The sequence below is a fragment of the Hyla sarda genome, chromosome 2 (assembly GCF_029499605.1).
Source record: "Hyla sarda isolate aHylSar1 chromosome 2, aHylSar1.hap1, whole genome shotgun sequence".
Classification (NCBI taxonomy): Eukaryota; Metazoa; Chordata; class Amphibia; order Anura; family Hylidae; genus Hyla; species Hyla sarda.
The window spans coordinates 139,005,690-139,029,900 of NC_079190.1; positions in this window are offsets into that span (position 1 = coordinate 139,005,690).

Sequence of the window (24,211 nt, forward strand, 5' to 3'; positions counted from 1 at the left end):
CTTGGACAACCTTGCTCCCCCTTATTTCTTGGGTCACCGGAGACCCGTATGACCTGGAATCGCCGTAAATCACAGTTGTGAATTCACCGACATGGGGAGGTCTCAGGAACCCCCTTGTTATTGGCACGGGATGCCTGCTGATAGATATCAGCAGTCATCTCGGTCCAGTCCCCGCCAGGCGTGCGGCGGGGACCGAAATTCCCACGGGCGTACAGCTACGACCTTGGTCCTTAAGTATTAGGGTGTCAGGGCATATCTGTACACCTGTGGTCCCTAATTGGTTAATGATATAAAATGGAATAATGTCCTCAAGAATACTGACACTAAATGGGAGACTTTTAAGAATATTTAAATTCTCACTGTAAGATGGATATACCTAATGGAAATAAAAGGGTCAGAAGTAAAAGAAAACCAATATGGATGAATAAGGATGTTAAGGGGGCAATAAATGACAAAAATAAAGCATTTCAACTACTAAAACAGGACGGCACTGAAGAAGCATTAAAAAGCTATAGAGAAAAATGTAAAATATGTAAAAAAAACAGATAAAAGCCACAAAAATAGTGACAGAAAGACTCATTGCCAAAGAGAGTAAAACTAACCCCAAAATGTCCTTTAATTATAAAAATAGCAAAAAAGTCAAAAATGAAAGTGTTGGCACTTAAAAAAATTATGAGGAAGAAATTATAGACGGGGATCAGGAAAAAAGCAAATATATTAAACAAATTCTTCTCCACTGTATTCACTGAGGAAAATTAAATGCCAGGTGAAATACAGCAAGATAAGGTAAACTCCCCAGTGCAGGTCACCTGTCTAACCCAGGAAGAAGTACAGTGCCACTTACAAAAACTCAAAAAAGACAAATCACCAGGTCTAGATGGCATTCACCCTAAAGGAATTAAGTAATGTAATAGACAGACCCCTATTTTTAATATTCAGGGACTCTAGAGTAACAGGGACTGTTCCCCAGGACTGGTGCATGGCTAATGTGGTGCCAATATTTAAAAAGGGGTCAAAAGGTTACCCCGGGAATTATAGACCTGTTAGTTTAACCTCTGTTGTATGTAAATTGCTTGAGGGTTATCTAAGAGATGCTATTTTGAAGTATCTTGATAAAAATAAATGTATGACTCCATATCAGCATGGCTTTATGAGGGATCAGTACTGTCAAACTAACCTGATCTGCTTTTATGAGGAGGTGAGCTCCAGACTAGACCAGAGGGAATCACTGGATGTCGTATATCTGGATTTTTCCAAAGCATTTGATACGGTGCCACATAAACGGTTGGTGCATAAAATGAGAAGGATTGGGCTGGGGGAAAATGTGTGTATGTGGGTAAGTAACTCAGATTTAGGAAACAGAGGGTGCTTTTTAATGGTACTTATTCTGATTGGGTGACTGGTACTCGTGGGGTACCACAGGGGTCAATCTTGGGTCCTATTCTATTTAACCCCTTAACGGCCAAGGACATATATTTATGTCTTTGGCCGGCTCCCGGGATATAACGCGGGGTCATGCGGCTAATAGCACGCGGCAGCAATCGCGGTGCCGTGCGGTATTAACCCTTTAGTCGCAGCATTCAAAGTTGAACGCCGCCCTTTAAAACGAAAGTGAAATCTGCCCGGCTGCTCAGTGGGGCTGATCGGGACCACTGCAGTGAAAATGTGGTGCCCCGATCAGCTGGGACACAAGCGGAGGTCCTCTTACCTTCCTCCGGCGTGTCCCTTCGGCAATTGATTGCTCCAAGCCTGAGATGCAGGCTTGAGCAATCGACCGCCGATAACACTGATCAATGCAAAGCTATGGCTTTGCAGTGAATAGGGTATAAGATCAGTCTATGCAATGTTATAGCCCCTTATGGGAGCTATAACACTGCAAAAAAAGTGTAAAAAAAAGTTAATAAATGTCATATAACCCTTTCCCTAATAAAAGCTTGAATCACCCCCTTTTCCCATAAAAAAACATGTAAATAAAAATAAATATAAACATCTGTGGTATCACTGCGTGCGTAAATGTCCGAACTATAAAAATATATCATTAATTTAACTGCACGGTCAATGGTGTATGCGCAAAAAAATGCAAAAGTCCAAAATAACATATTTTGGGTCACTTTTTATATTATGAAAAAATGAATAAAAAGCAATCAAAAAGTCTGATCAATACAAAAATTATACCTCTAAAAACTGCAGATCACCTTGCAAAAAATGAGCCCTCATACCACCCCATAAGCGGTAAAATAAAAAAGTTATAGGGGTCAGAAGATGACAATTTTAAACGTATACATTTTTCTGTATGTAGTTATGATTTTTTACAGAAGTACGACAAAATCAAACCTATATAAGTAGGGTATAATTTTAACCGTATGGACCTACAGAATAATGATAAGGTGTAATTTTTACCGAAAAATTTACTACATAGAAACAGAAGCCCCCAAAAGTTACAAAACGGCATTTTTTTTTTCAATTTTGTCTCACAATGATTTTTTTTTCCGTTTCGCCGTAGATTTTTGGGTAAAATGAATTATGTCACTACAAAGTAGAATTGGTGGCGCAAAAAAATAAGCCATCATATTGATTTTTAGGTGCAACATTGAAAGAGATATGATATGATTTTTTTAAATTAAGGAGGAAAAAACGCAAAAACGGAAAAACCCTGGGTCCTTAAGGGATTACTATATTCATTAATGACCTTGTGGAGGGGTTGAATAGTAAAGTAGCAATCTGTAAAGCATTAAACACTATAGAGGACAGTGCACTGTTACAAATGGATCTGGATAGGTTGGAGGTTTGGGCAGGGAAGTGGCAGGGAAATGGTTCAACACTGATAAATGTAAGGTAATGCACATGGGGAGGAAAAATCCAGGTTGGGATTATGTTTTAAATGGGAGAACACTTGGGACGACTGACATGGAAAAGGACTTAGGAGTCTTAGTTAAAAGTACATTTAGCTATACTGACCAGTGTCAGGCAGCTGCTGCCAAGGCAAATAAAATCATGGGGTGCATCAATAGGGGCATAAATGCCCACGACAAGGAAATAATTCTATCACTGTACAAATTGCTAATCAGACCACACACAGAATACTGTGTACAGTACTGGGCACCAGTGTACAAGAAAGATATAGTGGAGCTGGAGAGGGTTCAAAGACGGGCAACCAGAGTAATATGGGGAACGGGAGGACTACAGTACCCAGAAAGATTATCAGAATTAGAGTAATTTAGTTTAGAAAAAAGAAGGCTTAGGGGAGACCTAATAACTTTGTATAAATATATCAGGGGACTATGCAGAGATCGTTCCCATGATCTATTTATACTCAGAACTGTATCTATAACAGTGTTTCTTAACCTTGTTGGAGGTACTGAACCCCACCAGTTTCATATGCGCATTCACCGAACCCCTCTTAATTGGAAAAATAAAATATGATTTCTTCAAAACATAGCAGGTAAAGTATATATTTATACATAGGTGCACAAAATGAACAAAACCGTTAAGAACAAAGAACAAAACCATGAAAACATGATTTTCCCACAAAAACAAAATCATAATGAATATTTACTGCAAATCAGTGTGACTTCTGCTGTTGTCTTTCAGAGACCAGTTCAGAAATGTGCGGCTTTACCTTGGCAAGTGCCACTCTCATGTCATTTTCACAACAATGGCAGTGTTCCCCCACATTAGGCAGGCAATGTTCCCGCACATTAGGCAGGCAGTGTTCCCCCACATTAGGCAGTGTTCCCCCACATTAGGCAGGTAGTGTTCCCCCACACTAGGCAGGCAGTGTTCCCACCACATCAGGCAGACAGTGTTCCACAACATTAGGCAGACAGAGTTCCCCCACATTAGGCAGGCAGTGTTCCCCCACATTAGGCAGACAGGGTTCCCCCACATTAGGCAGGCAGGGTTCCCCCACAATAGGCAGGCAGTGTTCCCCCACATTAGGTTGGCTGTGTTCCCCCGAATAAGGCAGAAAGAGTTCCCCCACATTAGGCAGGCAGTGTTCCCCCACATTAGGCAGACAGTGTTCCCCCACATTAGGCAGGCAGTGTTCCCCCTCATTAGGTTGGCTGTGTTCCCCCGTATAAGGCAGAAAGAGTTCCCCCACATTAGACAGGCAGTGTTCCCCCACATTAGGAAGACAGTTCCCCCACATTAGGCAGACAGAGTTCCCCCACATTAGGCAGGCAGTGTTCCCCCACATTAGGCAGGAAGTGTTCCTCCACATTAGGCAGACAGTTCCCCCACATTAGGCAGAGGTCCACAGGTTGAAGACCACTGATGTAGGCAGTGTTCCCCCACAGACATACAGCCTCCAGCCATATACAGTGTATGGCTGGAGGCTGTATGCCTGTGTACTGCCCACTTCAGTGCTCCGACCACTGCTCCGGCTACAGCAGTAGGTCTCGGGACCGGTGGTAGGAACACTGAAGACGACATGCCGCTGGTCACTTACCAAGCTGGCCAGCGCGCGTCTTCCTTCTTCTCTATCCTCCGGTACTCGTCGCCTTTTTTTCCATGGGCGCACGCATGGGACGTCAGTGACGTCCCGGCGTGCGCTATGTCCCGGCGGCCTTGCGTTTTTAAACTTAACGCGGGTCCGCAGGGAGTTAATAGTGATTGGGGAATTGCCCCGTCGCTACAGGATGGGCAAACACCGGCTCTGCTCGGGGCCCCGGGCCAGCTCGGAGCCCCAAGCAATTGCTTGGTTTGCCTGTCCTGTTGCGACCTCCCCCGCCGAACCACCGGGACTGACTCACCGAACCCCTGGGGTTCGATCGAACCCAGGTTAAGAACCACTGATCTACAACAAGGGGGCATCCTCTACATCTTGAAGAACGAAGGTTCCTACACCAGCACAGACAGGGGTTCTTTACTGTAAGAGCAGTGAGACTGTGGAATTCTCTGATGGTCATGGTGAACTCTCTAAAAGAGTTCAAAAGGGGTCTGGATGCATTTTGGGGGAATAATAACATCACTGGTAGAGATGAGCGAATCAAAGCTGACAAACCCAAATTCTTTACGAATTTCAAGAAAAATGTGATTTGCAAAGAATGCGAATATCGCTGCAATCGCTTCATTAAACTCCATTTAGTGCCGTCCAGGCTCCAGGACATCCAAAATGGCAGATCCAGATGTCAGTACATGTGGCAGGATACACTGGGAAGGCAGGAAGGCAAGGCAGGAAAGCAGGTAGGCGGGATGACCCTGAATCACATGCAGGATGCAGCCTTTCAGCACCCCTGTGATGTCACAGCTCTATATCATCGGCAACCATAACTGTGCCATTCAGACACCATATGGTTTACGTAGGCAGCTGGGCCTAGGACATTACCTAAAAATATTTTATGGTAGCACTAGCTACCATAAATCTTCAATTTCAATTTTAAAATTCAACTTTTAATCTTAGGGATTGTGATGCCCTATTGTGATGCCGTCACCTCCAGGCTGTGCCATTCAGACACTATATGGTCTCCTCATGCGGCCACAAACTTCAGGTTGTTCCATTCAGCCATTACATGGTCTCCTCATGCTTCAGCCACCTCCAGGCTGTGCCATTCAGCAACTATATGGTCTTCTGATGCTTCATCCACCTCCATGCTGTACCATTCAGACACTATATGGTGTCCTCCTGCTGCCACAAACTCCCGGCTGTGCCACTCAGCCACTATTTGTTCTCCTAATGCTGCCACAAACTCCAGGCAGTAATTCAGCCACTGTATGGTCTCCTCATACTGATGCCACCTCCAGGCTCCGTCATTGTGCCGCCATGGGACATGTCACTCCTTGTTAGATTTGGTTCTTTCTGACCACACGCCGGGGCCCGGGACACTAAAACTTTTGAGTGTTAGCTAAAATTTCAATTTTAAAATATTACATTTTAATTTGAAAAAATTGATGCAATTATTTCAAGACTGAGGCCCTATGGTTGTCGACGTCATATAGTAGCTGTGGAATTACCACAAGAATCCAATGAAACAGGTTGGAGTGATCACATTGAACCATTACTGATTAAATGAAACATTTGCAGTTCCACAAAAGAGTAAGACAGTGGGAGGTAGGGGGGGGGGCAAGGGCGGTGAGAGGCACGGGCTGGAACAGGTGGTAGACCGACAGCTCAATGCTCAACAGAATGGGTACTCAAAAATGTAAATACATTCAAATAAAATTAAATAAAAAGTACATAAGAAAATTTACTCTCTTCAATTTTGCTGCCACAGTCAGACGCTGTGCGCCAGTGATTCTAATAGTGATGCCTGTAATCTGCATGTCATACTGAATAACAGTATAATTTCACTACCCCAGCACACTCCCTATGTGTGTTAGAACAAAGCAAACTGTTCTACACCCCTATTGAGGCTCTATGTAGGCCAGAAATAGCTGTTTTTAATACAGATTTTCAGCGAAACAAATTATTTCGGAAAATTTAGCGAATTGGCTGAATGAAATTTTTCAAAAGTTCGCTCATCTCTCATCACTGGTTATGTGTACTATTTATAGAGACAGAATGTTGATCAAGGGATTTATTCTGATTGCCATATTTGGCGTTGGGAAGGAATTTTTACCTCTAGTATGAGGATTTTTTGCCTTCCTCTGAATCAACTTAGTAGGGACTTATTAGGAATATAGGTTGAACCTGATGGACTTTTTTCAACCTTATGAACTAATTAACTATGTAACTATGTAAAACCTGTGTAGGAACAGCCATACATGTTCTACATGTACTGGAAGTAATGTGAAGCATGCACAGACTGTAGCTGAGCAGCAGCCTAACCAAACCCAAAATATAGAAAACCAGATGACACCTGCAGATATCATGACTAGTGTTGCTCGCGAATATTCGCAATTCGAATATTATTCGCGAATATCGCATATTCGCGAATTCGCGAATTTCGCTAATATAGCGCTATATATTCGTAATTACGAATATTGTTTTTTTTTTGTTTTTTTTCTTCACAGTGCACATCACAGTGATCATCCCTCTCTGCTTCCAGCTTGTGTGGTGTAAAGAAGGCTGTAATACTACTGTGTGAGACTGGCGTGCAAAAATTTGCATATGCGAAAATTAGCATATGCGAATTTTTGCGTATGCTGATTTTGTATATGCTAATTTTCACATATGTTAATTTTCGCATGCGCGAATATTCGCATATGCGAAAATAAAACGAGAATATAACGAATATGCGAATATTCGCGAATATATGACGAATATTCGTCCATATATTCGCGAATATTCGCAAATTCGAATATGGCCTATGCCGCTCAACACTTATCATGACTTTCTTCTCATAAAAATTCTCATAGAAAGTTTTTCTTTAAGTATCGAATGTATGTTATACATAAAGTTTCCCTAATCATATAATATATAACAAATCAGATTATTGGAAGCTTTATTCCACTGTGATCACAATTGTATTATTACATTGTATCATTAAGAAGTCCATCACTGCCTTTCTCTGGAAAAGAACAATTGATCAATTTATTCGTTTTTTGTCCCAGTGTCTTTTCCAACATTAGTAAGTAAATTTTAGATTTTTTCTCACCAATTGCATGTATCTTAGAGTCTGAAATTTTCCAATTCAAATTGAAGCAATTTTGGAGTCCATTCTAGAAAGATTATGCCAACTGAGCAGAAAATTATCATCAACCTAAGGCTGAGCAATTGTTTACATCTACAGAAATTCGAAAGCATTTTTAGCCTTTTCTTTGTAAATTCATCATCTGCGCAAAAAATACGATATTCATCAAGCTTGGCATTTGCAAACTTTTTTCTTTACTTTAATAAATGTATGTGCACAATAAATGTCACATTCACTTTGTTGATATTCAGAGCCATTTAAAACTAAATTCCTAAATTATCCCTGTTAAATCTGAAAGAAGTTATTAAGCTGCTTATGTAAGAGCATTGTGATGCTGTGTTCTCATAATGAATACCCACCCCCATAATGAGTAATGTTAAGTCCTTATTACAGAGTAAAATGCTATGTTTATTTATTATACGATCTTTTCATTCATTGGGGTCAAGAGCTTTAGTAAGGAGACTGCTGCTCTATGCCAACCCACAAATCACTAAGTATATTAATCAAAAAATATCAGCTATGCAGTTATCAGAAAAAAAACATCCTTCTTTAAATCTATGTTGTTATTTATCTGGGCCTTAGCCAATTAAGGACCCAGGGCATACAGGTACGCCCTGACGCCCTGGAACTTAACCCCTTAACGACCACAGACGTAAATGTACGTCCTGGTTCGGCGGTACTTCGTGCACCAGAACGTACATTTATGTCCTGTGTATGACCGCAAGCATCAGAATGGTGCTCCCGTCATACACAGCAGGTTCCGGCTGCTAGCAGCAGCCGGGGACCCGCTGGTAATGGCCGACATCCGTGATTGTGCGGATGTCCACCATTAACCCCTCAGATGCCGTGATCAATACAGATCACAGAGTCTGCGGCAATGCAGTACTTTGAATGGATGATCGGATAGCCCGCAGCGCTGAAGCGGCGATCCGATCATCCAGCATGGCGGCCAGAGGTCCCCTCACCTGGCTCCAGCCATCTCCCGGGGTTTTCTGCTCTGGTCAGAGTTCGAGCAGACCAGAGCAGAGGATCATCGATAATACTAATCGTTGCTATGCATAGCACTGAACAGTATTAGCAATCAAATGATTGCTATAGATAGTCCCCTATGGAGACACAAAAAGTGTAAAAAAATTGAAACATTTCAAATTAAAAAAGTTAAAAAAAAGTGAAAAATCCCCTCCCCCAATAAAAATAAAAATTGTCAGTTTTTCCCATTTTACCCCAAAAAGCATATTTTTTTTAAATAAACATATTTGGTATTGCCGCGTGCGTCTGAACTATCAAAATATAATGTTAACAATCCCGTATGGTGAGTGGTGTAAACGTAAATAATGAAAAAGTCCAAAAATGCAGCTTTTTTGTCACATTTTATAAAAAAAAATGTAATAAAAAATATCTAAAAGTTTTATATAAGCAAATTAGGTATCAATAAAAAGTACAGATGATGGCGCAAAAAAATAGCCCTCCTAATGCCCTATATATGGAAGAATGAAAAAGTTATAGGTGGTGAAAATAGGGCAATTTTAGATGACTGATTTTCTACAAAAAGTTTAAGATTTTTTTAAAGCAGTACAAAAATATAAAAGTATATAGCCATGGGTATCATTTTAATTGTATTGACACAAAGAATAAAGAACACGTCATTTTTACTCTAAAGTGTACAGTGTGAAAACAAAACCCTCTAAAATGTGGAAAATTTGGGTTTTCATTTAAATTTCCTCCCTAATTTTTTTTTTTTTTTGGGTTCCCCGTACATTTTATGGTAAAATGAGAGGTTTCATTGCAAAGTACAATTGGTCATGCAAAAAAAGCCCTTAAATGGGTCTGTAGATGGAAATATAAAAGAGTTATGGATTTTAGAAGGCCAGGAGGAAAAAACGAAAACACAAAAATAAAATTGGCCTGGTCCTTAAGGTTAAAATGGGCTTGGTCCTTAAGGGGTTAAGGACTTACCTGTATGCCTGTGGGAATTCCGGTCCCCATTGCTCACCAGGCGGGGACCGGACCAGGATGCCTGCTGAAATCATTCAGCAGGCACCCCATGCAAACCCCTGGGGGGGGGGTCCTGAGGAACCTCCATGTCCGCGATCCGCTGTATTTTGGTGTGGGATGCAAATCCCCTATTTAGGCCTCAAAAGTGCATGGCAAAAGTGCACTCAAAAGTGAGGGGGCACCATTTCTAAATTGATGATTTGCACAGGGATGGCTGATTATTACAGCAGATTTGACAAAAACACAAAACAATAAATACCCACATGTGACCCATTTTGGAAACTACACCCCTCACGGTACGTGACAAGAGGTACAGTGAGCCTTAACACTTCACAGGTGTTTGACGAATTTTCGTTAAAGTTGAATGTGAAAATGAACTACAATGCTTAGAAGAGAAGGAGCTCCATTGTTCTTTTAAATAGAGAGTGTGTCCGAAATGTAAGGCCATGTGTGTTTACAAAGCCCCCATGGTGCCAGAACAGTGAATCCCCCCTCAAATGTGACCCCATTTTGAAATTGACACCCCTCACAGAATTTAATAAGGGGTGCAGTGAGCATTTACACCCCATTGGTGGCTGACATATTTTTGGAACAGTGGTCTGTAAAAATGAAAAAATAAATTCATTTGCCCAGCCCACTGTTCCAAAGACCTGTCAGACCCCAGTGGGGTGTAAATGCTCACTGCACCCCTTATTAAATTGTGTGAGGGGTGTAGTTTCCAAAATCCACACATGGGGTATGGGAGGAGGTGTGACGGCTATGTACTTGCCGTCACACTCCATGTACATGAATGAAGGGGGTGTGGCGTAACGTCACGAACATGGAAGCCCATGAAAAAGGGAGAACTCCCGAAAACTTGTCTCTACAAAATACTGTAAGTCCATTAAAAAATTATATAACAAGAATAAGTCAGCTGACGGCAGGGCTAAAACGATAGGAAACCCAGTCAGTGTAATGAATAATACAAAGAAAAACAGGCGTTCTGCACTCACCGTTCAAATTCTGATCAAACAGCTCCCATCTCGGGCTGGTCCATCCTGCACATCAAGCAAAGATAGAGTGGGGCGCTCAGAGGCTCTGAGCGCCCCACTCTATCTTTGCCTGATGTGCCGGATGGACCAGCCCGAGATGGGAGCTGTTTGATCAGAATTTGGACAGTGAGTGCAGGACGCCTGTTTTTCTTTGTATTATTCGATATAACAAGATTCTGCAACATTTAGGCATGGATATATAATAGCCTCGAATGTAAGAAGCGTGTACTTTTCCCCTCTCATGATTGTATATCCTGTAGATTGTAATTGTAGACACATTTTTACCACACTAACCTATATTTTATTAGAATAAGTTATTTAAAAAAGAAGGTGAACATTCTACAGGGGTTAAAAAGTCATAAAAAAGAAAAATTACTCTGACAAAAATGTCAAAATCTCAAACTTGCCATTAAATTAACCTTTATAATTACTCTCAGCTTGCCTGCTGCTACATTCTAGATCCCTCTTCAATCTGTTTACATGCCTGCATGTTGATCTAAATATCAGAGGGCATGCCAACCACTGACCTCTTCAGTGATGTGTCATTGCTACTTATATTATTATAGCAAACATTTCCTTCAGTATATCACACAGACATATAAACACAAATGTAGTGATGGCACCCAAACAACAGCAACGAAAGAAGTGTTAAAACCGTGAAAGTTTATTATGAAGACTATTGTTGTTGTTGAGCATTTTCGCCTTAATGATTTTTATTTCTTCCTACATAAACTTTAATGTAATTGCCTTTTATGCTATAAAAATGTTTTTGTTAAAACTCTACTGTGTGAAGAAAGGTGGCCATAAAACCTAGCTAGCTGTCCATTGAATCCTCCAGAACACCCCGAACACTTGCCTGCTCGGCTAGGTGTGCATATGTTCTCCTAAGGGTAGGGGAAATAACCTGCAACTTACTGCTAGATACCTCTGGTGGCAGCTTATGTAATGAGAGAACAAAGGGTAAAGCATGTTGACATCCAGCGTGCTTTAATCTTCATTCCTTTGACATCTGCCATGAGGGAACAGTTGGGACAAGTTACACACATCAGGAAAATTGTCAGGTTTGGACAATATTTTCTTAATGCCTATGGGTACCTTTAATTTAAATCAATTTGAGCTGATTTAACCCCTTAAGGACCAGGCCATTTTACACCTTAGGACCAGAGCGTTTTTTGAACATCTGACCACTGTCACTTTAAACATTAATAACTCTGGGATGCTTTTACCTATCATTCTGATTCCGAGATTGTTTTTTTGTGACATATTCTACTTTATGTTATTGGTAAAATTTTGTCGATACTTGCATCGTTTCTTAGTGAAAAATTCCAAAATTTGATGAAAAAATTAAAAATTTGCATTTTTCTAACTTTGAAGCTCTCTGCTTGTAAGGAAAATGGATATTCCAAATCATTTTTTTTATTCACATATACAATATGTCCACTTTATGTTTGCATCATAAAATTGACGTGTTTTTACTTTTGGAAGACACCAGAGGGCTTCAAAGTTCAGCAGCAATGTTCCAATTTTTCGCAAAATTTCCAAAATCACAATTTTTCAGGGACCAGTTCAGGTTTGAAGTGGATTTGAAGGGTCTTCATCTTAGAAATACCCCACAAATGACCCCATTATAAAAACTGCACCCCCCAAAGTATTCAAAATGACAGTCAGTCAGCATTTTAACCCTTTAGGTGTTTCACAGGAATAGCAGCAAAGTGAAGGAGAAAATTCACAATCTTCATTTTTTGCAATTGCATGTTCTTGTAGACCCAATTTTTTAATTTTTACAAGGGGTAAAAGGAGAAAATAATTATATTTGTAGCCCAATTTCTCTCGAGTAAGGACATACCTCATATGTCTATGTAAATTGTTCGGCGGGCACAGTAGAGGGCTCAAAAGCAAAGGAGCGACAAGGGGATTTTGGAGAGTATGTTTTTCTGAAATGGTTTTTGGGGGGCATGTTGCATTTAGGTAGCCCCTATGGTGCCAGAACAGGAAAAAAAAAACACATGGCATACCATTTTGGAAACTAGACCCCTTGAGGAACGTAACAAGGAATAAAGTGAGCCTTAATACCCCACAGGTGTTTCACGACTTTTACATATGTAAAAAAATAAAAAAAAAATTTCACTAAAATGTGTGTTTCCCCCCAAATTTCACATTTATGCAAGGGTTAATAGCAGAAAATATCCCCCAAAATTTGTAACACCATCTCTTCTGAGTATGGAGGTACCCCATAAGTTGACCTGAAGTGCACTACAGGTGAACTACAATGCTCAGAAGAGAAGAAGTCATATTTGGCTTTTTGAGAGCAAATTTTGCTCGGGGGCATGTCGCATTTAGGAAGCCCCTATGGTGCCAGGACAGCAAAAAATACCCACATGGCATACCATTTTGGAAACTAGACCCCTTGAGGAACGTAACAAGGGGTACAGTGAGCATTTACCCCCCACTGGTGTCTGTCAGATCTTTGGAACAGTGGGCTATACAACATTTTTAATTTGCACAGCCCACTGTTCCAAAGATCTGTCAGACACCAGTGGGGTGTAAATTCTCACTGCACCCCTCATTACATTCCTTGAGGGGTGTAGTTTCCGAAATGGGGTCACATGTGTTTTTTTTTTTTTTGCGTTTGTCAAAACTGCTGTAACAATCAGCCACCCCTGTGCAAATCACCTCAAATGTACATGGTGCACTCTCCCTTCTGGGCCTTGTTGTGCGCCCCCAGAGCACTTTGCGCCCACATATGGGGTATCTCCGTAGTCGGGAGAAATTGCATTACAAATTTTGGGGGGCTTTTTTCCCTTTTACCTCTTGTCTAAATGAAAAGTATAGGGCAACACCAGCATGTTAGTGTAAAAAAATTATTTTTTTACACTAACATGCTGGTGTAGAACCTAACTTCCCCTTTTCATAAGGGGTGAAAGGAGAAAAAGCCCCCCAAAATTTGTTAGGCAATTTCTCCCGAGTACGGCGATACCTCATATGTGACCCTAAACTGTTGCCTTGAAATACGACAGGACTCCGAAGTGAGAGCGCCATGTGCATTTGAGGCCTGAATTAGGGATTTGCATAGGGGTGGACATAGGGGTATTCTATGCCAGTGATTCCCAAACAGGGTGCCTCCAGCTTTTGCAAAACTCCCAGCATGCCTGAACAGTCAACGGCTGTCCCGCAATACTGGGAGTTGTTGTTTTGCAACAGCTGGAGGCTCCATTTTGAAGACAGTGGCGTACCAGACGTTTTTCATTTTTATTGGGGAGGGGAGGGGGCTGTGAAGGGGTATGTGTATATGTAGTATTTTTTACTTTTTATTTTGTGTTAGTGTAGTGTAGTGTTTTTAGGGTACAGTCACATGGGTGGGGGATTACAGGGAGTTTCCCGCTGCGAGTTTGAGCTGCCGCGCAAAATTTGCTGCATTGCAAACTAGCAGCCTGATACTCACTGCAAGCCCCCTGCCCATGTGAATGTACCCTGTACATTCACAGGGGGGGAACCTCCAGCTGTTGCAAAACTACAACTCCCAGCATGCACAGTCTATCAGTGCATGCTGGTAGTTATAGTTTTGCAACAGCTGGAGGCACACGGGTTGGGAAACACTGAGTTAGGAAACAGACAATGTTTCCCAACCAGTGTGCCTCCAGTTGTTGCAAAACCACAACTCCCAAACATACTCAGGCATGCTGGAAGTAGTAGTTCGGCAACATCTTTAGAGCCAGATGTTGCCGAACTACAACTCCCAGCATGCTTGGAGTTGTAGTTTTGCAACATCTGGAGGACTACAGTTTGCAGACCACTAATACAGTGGTTTCCAATCTGTGCCCTTCCAGATGTTGCAAAACTACAACTCCCAGTATGCCAAAACTGTCCAGGCATGCTGGGAGTTGTAGCTCTGCAACATCTGAAGGGCCAGATGTTACAGAACTACAACTCCCAGCATGCCTGAACAGTAAGGGCATGCTGAGGATGTGTAGTTTTGCAACATCTGGAAGGGCACAGTCCCAAAACTGTGGACCTCCAGATGTTGCAAAACTACAACTTCCAGCATGCCCAGACGCCAAGGGCTGTCTGGGCATGCTGGGAGTTGTAGTATACAGGGTCCCAATACAGCAATGCATGTCGCTTTACGGCGACGTGCAATGCTGTAAAGGGCCCGACAGTGGCTGAAGATCCACACACCTGTCGCCGCCATCTTCATCACCGGGATCCGGGTCTTCAGGGACGAGGTGAGTACCGGGGCCGGTCCCCAGCACTCCCCCGTCCCCCGCTCTTCCTCCCATCCTCTCCGGACTTCCAGGGGCCGGGCAGGTTGGAAGGAAGTAACCCCCCCCCCTGAGATTGGTCGGTTAGCTAACCGACGGATCGCAGGGGATAGGAGGAGGTGGCAGGCTTGCCACCTCGCTCCTATACATTAGATGGTCCTGGCTATCTGTGACAGCCGGGATCATGCAAAATTATCGGGCGGTCGGGTCCCAGAGACCCGATCAGCCCGGTATCGCCGCAGATTGCAAGGGCGATTTCCCTTGCGATTTGCGGCAATCGCCGACGTGGGGAGCCTACATGGCCCCCCTTGGCGTTTGCCCTGGATGTCTGCTGAAGCATTTCAGCAGGCATCCGGTTCCGATCTCTGCCCGGCGAGCGGCAGGGACCGGAAAACGCCATGACTTCCTGGGAAGTCATTGGTCCTTAAGGGCCAGGGGGCCATGACGTCCCAGGATGTCATTGGTCCTTAAGTGGTTAATATAACTATTGTTGCTTATACAAATGACATAATAGTATACCAATGTTTAGGCTTTCTTATTTTATATTATATTTATATTGTGTTCATATTAATTATTTTACATAAGTTGAAATGTATATATTGTGCAAATTCTTTCAGTTGTAATAATTTAGGGAAATATATAATGGATAGAGTTAATTTTGTATTTGGTTCTCCAATTTGTGTTCACTCATAGGCTTGTTTAACCCCTTAACGATAATGGACGTAAATGTACGTCATGGTGACATGGTACTTAGAGCACCATGACATACATTTACGCGCCACCATGATCGCGAGCACCGGAGCGGTGCTCACTTCATGTCCGGCAGGTCCCGACTGCTAGCAGCAGCCAGGGACCCGCCGGTAATGGCGGACACTCGCGATTGCACGGATGTCTGCCATTAACCCCTCAGATGCCCTGATCAATACTGATCACGGCATCTGCGGCAGTGCGGTACTTTGAATGGATGATTGGATCGCCCACAGAGCTGCCGTGGGAATCCGATCATCCAGCATGGCGGCCGGAGGTCCCCTCACCTTGCTCCGGCCATATCCCGGGGTCTTCTGCACTGGTCTGAGTGAGCAGATCAGAGCAGAAGATCACTGATAATACTGATCAGTGCTATGTCCTATACACAATCAAAGGATTGCTATAGATAGTCCCCTATGGGGACATAAAAAGTGTACAAAAAAAGTAAAACAAAATTTAAAATAAAAAAGTTAAAAAATTTGAAAAATCCCCTCCCCCAATAAAAAAGTAAAACATCCGTTTTTCACATTTTACCCCAAAAAAGTGTCAAAAAATGATTAATACACATATTTGGTATTGCCGCGTGCATAAAAGTCTGAACTATTAAACTATATTGTTAATTATCCCATACGGTGAACGGTGTAAATGAAAAAAAAATGTAATTAATAAAAAGTAAAACCTAAGCAAAAGGGGTAATATTAAAGACTACAGATCATGGCGCAAAAAATGAGCCCTCATATTGCCCCATATACAGAAAAATTTGAAAGTTATAGGTGGTCAAAAAAGAGCAATTTCAAACATACTAATTTTGTTTAAATGGTTTGAGATTTTTTTTAAGCGGTACAATTATAGAAAAGCATATAACATGGGGATCATTTTAATCATATTGACCCACAGAATAAAGAAAACATGTAATTTTTACCAGAAAGTGTACATCGTGAAAACAAAACCTTCCAAAATTTGCTAAATTGCGGTTTTCTTTTCAATTTTCCCACATAAATAATATTTGTTTGGTTGCGCTGTACATTTTATGGTAAAATAAGTGATGTAATTACAAAGTACAATTGGTGATGCAAAAAACAAGCCCTCATATGGGTCTGTGGATGGAAATATAAGAGAGTTATGATTTTTAGAAGGAGAGGAGGAAAAAACTAAAATGCAAACAAAAAAATTGGTCTAGTCCTTAAGGGGTTAACTTTAGTTTTACTATAGTTAAAGACTTCAGAACATAGCCTTGGATGTTTTTGGCATAAGGTCCAGGTTGTCATAGAAATGCGCTGTAGGCACCTGGTTACTGTAGCTGAAGATCTCAATAGCCTAAGATTATAACCAGACAGAAGTTTTCACCACAAACTGCTTGGAGCTGGCTATGGCTGGATTTAATGTGTGCATTCTGAAATGTAGATATATAACTTTCAGTTAACCAAATAAGTGCCTTATATCTGGTTACAGTTCATAGGCACAGGAGTTTACACCTTATATCTTGTTATTCCTTAGAGATGCATAAAGCTTAGGGTGCATTCACATCACGTTTTAGGGATACAACAGATAGTGACTCTGGCTGGCTCATTTTTGAACTGTATTAGTTTTATAAGCAGACTTAAAACCATGGCATAACATGGTTTTTAGTCTGACAACAAAACCGGATAGGGTCAAAAAATTTGCGAATTGGAGTCACTATCTGACTACATCTGGCTCTTTCAAATGAATGGGGTGCAGATCGGGTCCAGTGGGGATATGGCAGTGGCCAGTTTTCAAATTCTCTCACTGGATGTCATATCCCCAAATTATTGTGTGAACCACACACCCTTAGAACGTATAAAAGTTTAAGGTATGTGGAAACAGTGGAACATTGCAAAGGAACTGTGCAAGTGTTTGGACCTGAAGATACTCTCAAATGTGGGTGTTGGTGTTAAAGGGGTACATTTTGTTTAGAACGCCTGGAGTAAGTGAGCGTCCATGATAGTGATGTAATGGCCACACCCCTCGTGTCATCACACCATGCCCCCTCCAGTCATGTCTATGGAAGGGGGCATGTCAGATTGAGGTGCCGTGATGTCAAGAGGGGGTGTGGTCATGAAGTAATGACCACAGCCCCCGGAACCTGGCATTTGTTTAGAATCAGCCATATTATCCTTATTTGAATGGGGGATAAGATGTATGGCAGCGGAGTACCCCTTTACAAAGAGTTCCCAACAGGGACTCCCCAAATTATAAGTTTTGCTTCATTCTTGTTAACAATATTTATGCTGTGAATGTTATTTTTCTTTAATATATAGGTAAGCTACAGGTATTCACCTTTCTATTGTGTTTGAACATATTTATTCTTGCAATATTTGAATCCACCATATTACATCATATGCTTGATGGACCTTTAGAAGGTTTCAACCACTTAAAAGGTGTGATTCATCTTTTTTAGGCAAAGTCAGTTTAACTTTATCTACTTTTTCCTTAATTAATTCATTTTAGAAAGTCTGAGATGAGGGCAATTTATGCTAATATTTCTCATGTTTGAATGTCATAAGGAAGGTCAAGTTACCTGACATGTACAATAAATCATTCTGCACCAATATGTTGCACCACTAGTCAATTGTTACCTCTGCTTCTGGGTCATATAATTACCATTTCAAATGAAAGACTGGAGACTTTATAAGGTCAATCAGTTTTCAAGCATCTTATTGATCATGCAGCATAAATGTAAACTAATTCAATGAGGCATATTTACATATATATTTTTGTTATTCTAATCCATATGTATAAAATTCAATGTGTGTGTGTATGTGTGTGTGTGTGTGTGTATGTGTGTTTGTTACAGCATCACGTCCAAACGGCTAAAGAGATTAACATGAAACTGTTACGCCTAGCGCTCCGGGTCCCCGCTCCTCCCCGGAGCGCTCACGGCGTCTTTCTCCCTGCAGCGCCCCGGTCAGTCCCGCTGACCGGGAGCGCCGCACTGTCATGGCCGTTGGGGATGCGATTCGCACAGCGGGACGCGCCCGCTCGCGAATCGCATCCCAGGTCACTTACCCGTCCCGGTCCCCTGCTGTCATGTGCTGGCGCGCGCGGCTCCGCTCTCTAGGGCGCGCGCGCGCCAGCTCTCTGAGACTTAAAGGGCCAGTGCACCAATGATTGGTGCCTGGCCCAATTAGCTTAATTGGTTCCCACCTGTTCCCTGGATATATCTAGTCTCCTCCCTTGCACTCCCTTGCCGGATCTTGTTGCCTTGTGCCAGTGAAAGCGTTTAGTGTGTCCAAAGCCTGTGTACCTGAACTACCCATCCTGACTACGAACCTTGCCGCCTGCCCCCGACCTTCTGCTACGTCTGACCTTGCCTCTGCCTAGTCCTTCTGTCCCGCGCCTTCTCAGCAGTCAGCGAGGTAGAGCCGTTGCTAGTGGATACGACCTGGTTGCTACTGCCGCAGCAAGACCATCCCGCTTTGCGGCGGGCTCTGGTGAAAACCAGTAGCCTCTTAGAACCGGTCCACTAGCACGGTCCCCGCCTATCCCTCGCTGACACAGAGGATCCACTACCTGCCAGCCGGAATCGTGACAGTAGATCCGGCCATGGATCCCGCTGAGGTGCCGCTGCCAAGTCTCGCTGATCTTCCCACGGTGGTCGCTCAGCAATCGCAGCAGATTGCCCAACAAGGACAGCAGCTGTCGCAGTTGACCGCCATGTTACAGCAAATTCTGCCTCTGCTACAGCAGCAACCATCTCCTCCGCCAGCTCCTGCACCTCCTCCGCAGCGAGTGGCCGCTCCTAACCTCCGCTTGTCCCTGCCGGACAAATTTGATGGGGACTCCAGACTCTGCCGTGGATTTTTGTCTCAGTGTTCCCTGCATATGGAGATGTTGTCAGACTTGTTTCCTACAGAACGGTCTAAGGTGGCGTTCGTAGTGAGCCTTCTTTCAGGAAAGGCCTTGTCTTGGGCCACACCGCTCTGGGACCGCAATGATCCTGCCACAGCCACAGTCCAGTCCTTCTTTGCTGAAGTCCGAAGTGTCTTTGAGGAACCTGCCCGAGCTTCTTCTGCCGAGACTGCCCTGCTGAACCTGGTCCAGGGTAATTCTTCCGTTGGCGAGTACGCCATACAGTTCCGTACTCTTGCTTCAGAACTATCCTGGAATAACGAGGCTCTCTGCGCGACCTTTAAAAAAGGCCTATCCAGTCGCATCAAGGATGTGCTGGCCGCACGAGAGATTCCTGCCAATCTGCAAGAACTCATCCATCTAGCTACCCGCATTGACATGCGTTTTTCTGAGCGACACCAAGAGCTCCGCCAGGAAAAAGACTTAGATCTCTGGGCACCTCTCCCACAGTATCCGTTGCAATCTACGCCTGGGCCTCCCGCCGAGGAGGCCATGCAAGTGGATAAGTCTCGCCTGACCCAGGAAGAGAGGAATCGCCGCAGGGAAGAAAATCTCTGTCTTTACTGTGCCAGTACCGAGCATTTCTTGGTGGTTTGCCCTATCCGTCCTCCACGCCTGGGAAACGCACGCACGCACCCAGCTCACGTGGGTGTGGCGTCTCTTGGTTCCAAGTCTGCTCCTCCACGTCTCACGGTACCCGTGCGGATTTCTGCTTCAGCCAGCTCTTCTCTCTCAGCCGTGGCCTGCCTGGACTCTGGAGCTTCTGGAAATTTTATTCGAGAGTCCCTAGTGAATAAATTCCGCATTCCGGTGACCCGTCTTGTCAAGCCACTCCACGTTTCCGCGGTCAACGGAGCCAAGTTGGATTGCACCATACGTTTCCGCACGGAGCCCCTTCTTATGAGCATCGGATCTCATCATGAGAGGATTGAACTTTTGGTCCTCCCCAATTGCACCTCGGAAATTCTCCTTGGACTTCCCTGGCTTCAACTTCATTCCCCTACCCTGGATTGGTCCACTGGGGAGATCAGGAGTTGGGGGTCCTCTTGTTCCAAGAACTGTCTAAAACCGGTTCCCAGTACTCCCTGCCGTGACCCTGTGGTTCCTCCTGTATCCGGTCCCCCTAAGGTCATTAAGGACTCTGCCTGCCACAGGAAATGCCCCTCCCCCCTCCCAGTCCCGTCAGGCAAGCCTCTGTGCCACCCCATGGCCCCCGTCCTGGTGTCACACTGCCCCATGCCAGGCCTCGCCCTCTGCCCTCCCTCCCCATTCCCACTCCTGCTGTACTGCCTGCCGTTGAGGAAACCCTCCATTCTTTCCAGGTGTCCTCATCCCAGGGGAGGCAGTTACCGGGCAAAGAGAAGGGGAGACCTAAGGGGGGGGGTACTGTTACGCCTAGCGCTCCGGGTCCCCGCTCCTCCCCGGAGCGCTCACGGCGTCTTTCTCCCTGCAGCGCCCCGGTCAGTCCCGCTGACCGGGAGCGCCGCACTGTCATGGCCGTTGGGGATGCGATTCGCACAGCGGGACGCGCCCGCTCGCGAATCGCATCCCAGGTCACTTACCCGTCCCGGTCCCCTGCTGTCATGTGCTGGCGCGCGCGGCTCCGCTCTCTAGGGCGCGCGCGCGCCAGCTCTCTGAGACTTAAAGGGCCAGTGCACCAATGATTGGTGCCTGGCCCAATTAGCTTAATTGGTTCCCACCTGTTCCCTGGATATATCTAGTCTCCTCCCTTGCACTCCCTTGCCGGATCTTGTTGCCTTGTGCCAGTGAAAGCGTTTAGTGTGTCCAAAGCCTGTGTACCTGAACTTCTGCTACCCATCCTGACTACGAACCTTGCCGCCTGCCCCCGACCTTCTGCTACGTCTGACCTTGCCTCTGCCTAGTCCTTCTGTCCCGCGCCTTCTCAGCAGTCAGCGAGGTAGAGCCGTTGCTAGTGGATACGACCTGGTTGCTACTGCCGCAGCAAGACCATCCCGCTTTGCGGCGGGCTCTGGTGAAAACCAGTAGCCTCTTAGAACCGGTCCACTAGCACGGTCCCCGCCTATCCCTCGCTGACACAGAGGATCCACTACCTGCCAGCCGGAATCGTGACAGAAACTTTGCACACATGTTACTTATATGTCAACAACAAATATAGGATAGGTAATTTAACCCTTACCCATCCCCATTTGCCAGGGTTGGGGTTTTTGTTTAAAGTCCCATACAAGTCTATGGGAAATATATTTTACTGCAAAACTTCCAAACGGCTGGATATATTTCAATAATACTTGGTCACATGTTACTTATATGTCCACTGAAAATATAGGATAGCTAATTTAACCCTTAACTACCCCCAGGGTTTTTGTTTAAAGTCCCATGCAAATCAATGGGAAATGTATGTTCTCACCTAACTTCTGTATGGCTGGAGATATTTCAATACCTGGTACACATATTACAGGATAGGAGGTCGGGATAGGAGGTCAGGATATGAAGACGGGATAGGAGGTCAGGATAGGAGGTCGGGATAGGAGGACGGGATAGGAGGACGGGATAGGAGGTCGGGATAGGAGGTCGAGATAGGAGGACGGGAAAGGATAGGATGTCAGAATAGGAGGTCGGGATAGGAGGTCGGGATAGGAGGTTGAGATAGGAAGACAGGATATGAGGATGGGATATGAGGATGGCATAGGAGGTCGGGATAGGAGGTCAGGATAGGAGGACGGGATAGGAGGTCGGGATAGAAGGTTGGGATAGGAGGTCAAGATAGGAGGTCAAGATAGGAAGACGGGAAAGGAGGTCGAGATAGGAGGACGGGATAGGAGGACGGGATAGGAGGTCAGGATAGGAGGTTGGGATAGGAGGTCGAGATAGGAAGACAGGATATGAGGACGGGATATGAGGACGTGATATGAGGATGGGATAGGAGGTCGGGATAGGAGGTCAGGGTCAGAGGATGGGATAGGAGAACGGGATAGGAGGATGGGATAGGACAGGATAGGAGGATGGGATAGGAGGTCAAGATAGGAGGTAAAGTAGGAGGAGTAAAAATGGGGGGTATGTTGAGAGCGCTGCTGTCAGATACCCCCCATTTTTACTCCTCCTACTTTGCATGTTTGTCCGTCCTCCTTGGAAAGACGGAATAATAAGGGGTGAGAGCAGCAGACTGTCGCCTTTTCCTTCTCACCACCATTGTGTACTATCGACTCAAGGTCAGTACGCTACCATAGGTGTTGGTGACGGGTATTTCCATTTTTTAATTTTCCATAAAATACCACACAGGCAGCGCCCCACAGTTTTTTCTCCTCCTCTCTAAGATAGGAGGTAGAGATAGGAGGTAGAGATAGGAGATAGGAGGTCGGGATAGGAGGATGGGATAGGAGGATGGGATAGGAGGTCGAGATAGGAGGTCGAGATAGGAGGTAGAGATAGGAGGTAGAAATAGGAGATAGGAGGTAAGGATAGGAGGTCGGGATAGGAGGTCAAGATAGGAAGACAGGATATGAGGACGGGATATGAGGACGTGATATGAGGATGGGATAGGAGGTCGGCATAGGAGGACGGGAAAGGATAGGATGTCAGAATAGGAGGTTGGGATAGTATGTCAAGATAGGAAGACAGGATAGGAGGTCGAAATAGGAAGATGGGATAGGAGGACGGGATAGGAGGATGGGATAGGTGGTCGAGATAGGAGGTAGAGATAGGAGGTAGAGATAGGAGTTCGGGATATGAGGATGGGATATGAAGACGGGATAGAAGGTCGGGATATGAGGTCGGGATAGGAGGTTCGGGATAGGAGGCCAGGATATGAGGACGGCATATGGGGTTGAGATGTGACAACTATTTATGAGGATGGAATATGAAGTCAAAAGCTTCCTCCTTTGTTTAATTTCCAACCCAACAAGGATTAACAAGGAAAAACCGGGCAACGCTGGGTACTCAGCTAGTAAATGCATAAAACATTGAAATATGCATTAGGGTATAGTGGATAATGTTTAAAGTCAGTTCAAGAATATAGCTATTTATATATGTATCTTACTGGCAAATACATGAAATAAAAACACATTTATAATGACAAATCCCTTAAAAGTTGAACAATCGGAGTCTGGGATTTTAAAATATGCCTTCAAAATTAGAATTAACGGTTGTTAGCTGTTCTTAAAGCACTTTCATCTAGAATTACTATGTCAAGAAAACCTTTTAAAAATTGTATTAAATGCATATATTGGCCATTTCTATATAAAAAAAATAGTCCTGGAGTCATTCTACTGTGTCACGTCATTACATAGAAAAACATTCTAAAAAAAAAAAGATATACTGCAATGCCTGTTTAAATGAAAGGATCGATCTTCTAAAACACAAACAAAGGGGGTCAGAAAAATAGAAACTCTCAACACTAGGTAATAGAAGAATGTTTTGTTTGCAATGCTCCCGGAAATCTCCAATAAATTATGTTTTTTGACCATATTGCATATAGTTGCTGCAAAACTTATTTTAAAGTTCTCATAGTGGTATATAGTGTTTTATTTTATGAAATGAAGCAAAAATCAAGGTTAAGGCCACTTTCCAATTTGTTCATCTAAGGTATGGATGATTCAGCAGAATCTCAAAAATGTTAGCGGACATATCTGTGCATATATTGGCCCCATTCAATTCAATGACTTTAAGACAGTCAGCTAGGCACTGTATTCGGGTAATTTTCCGAGCACCTACGAGTTTTGGTTTGGACAGAAAAGCGCAGCAATGACTATGGGCTTAG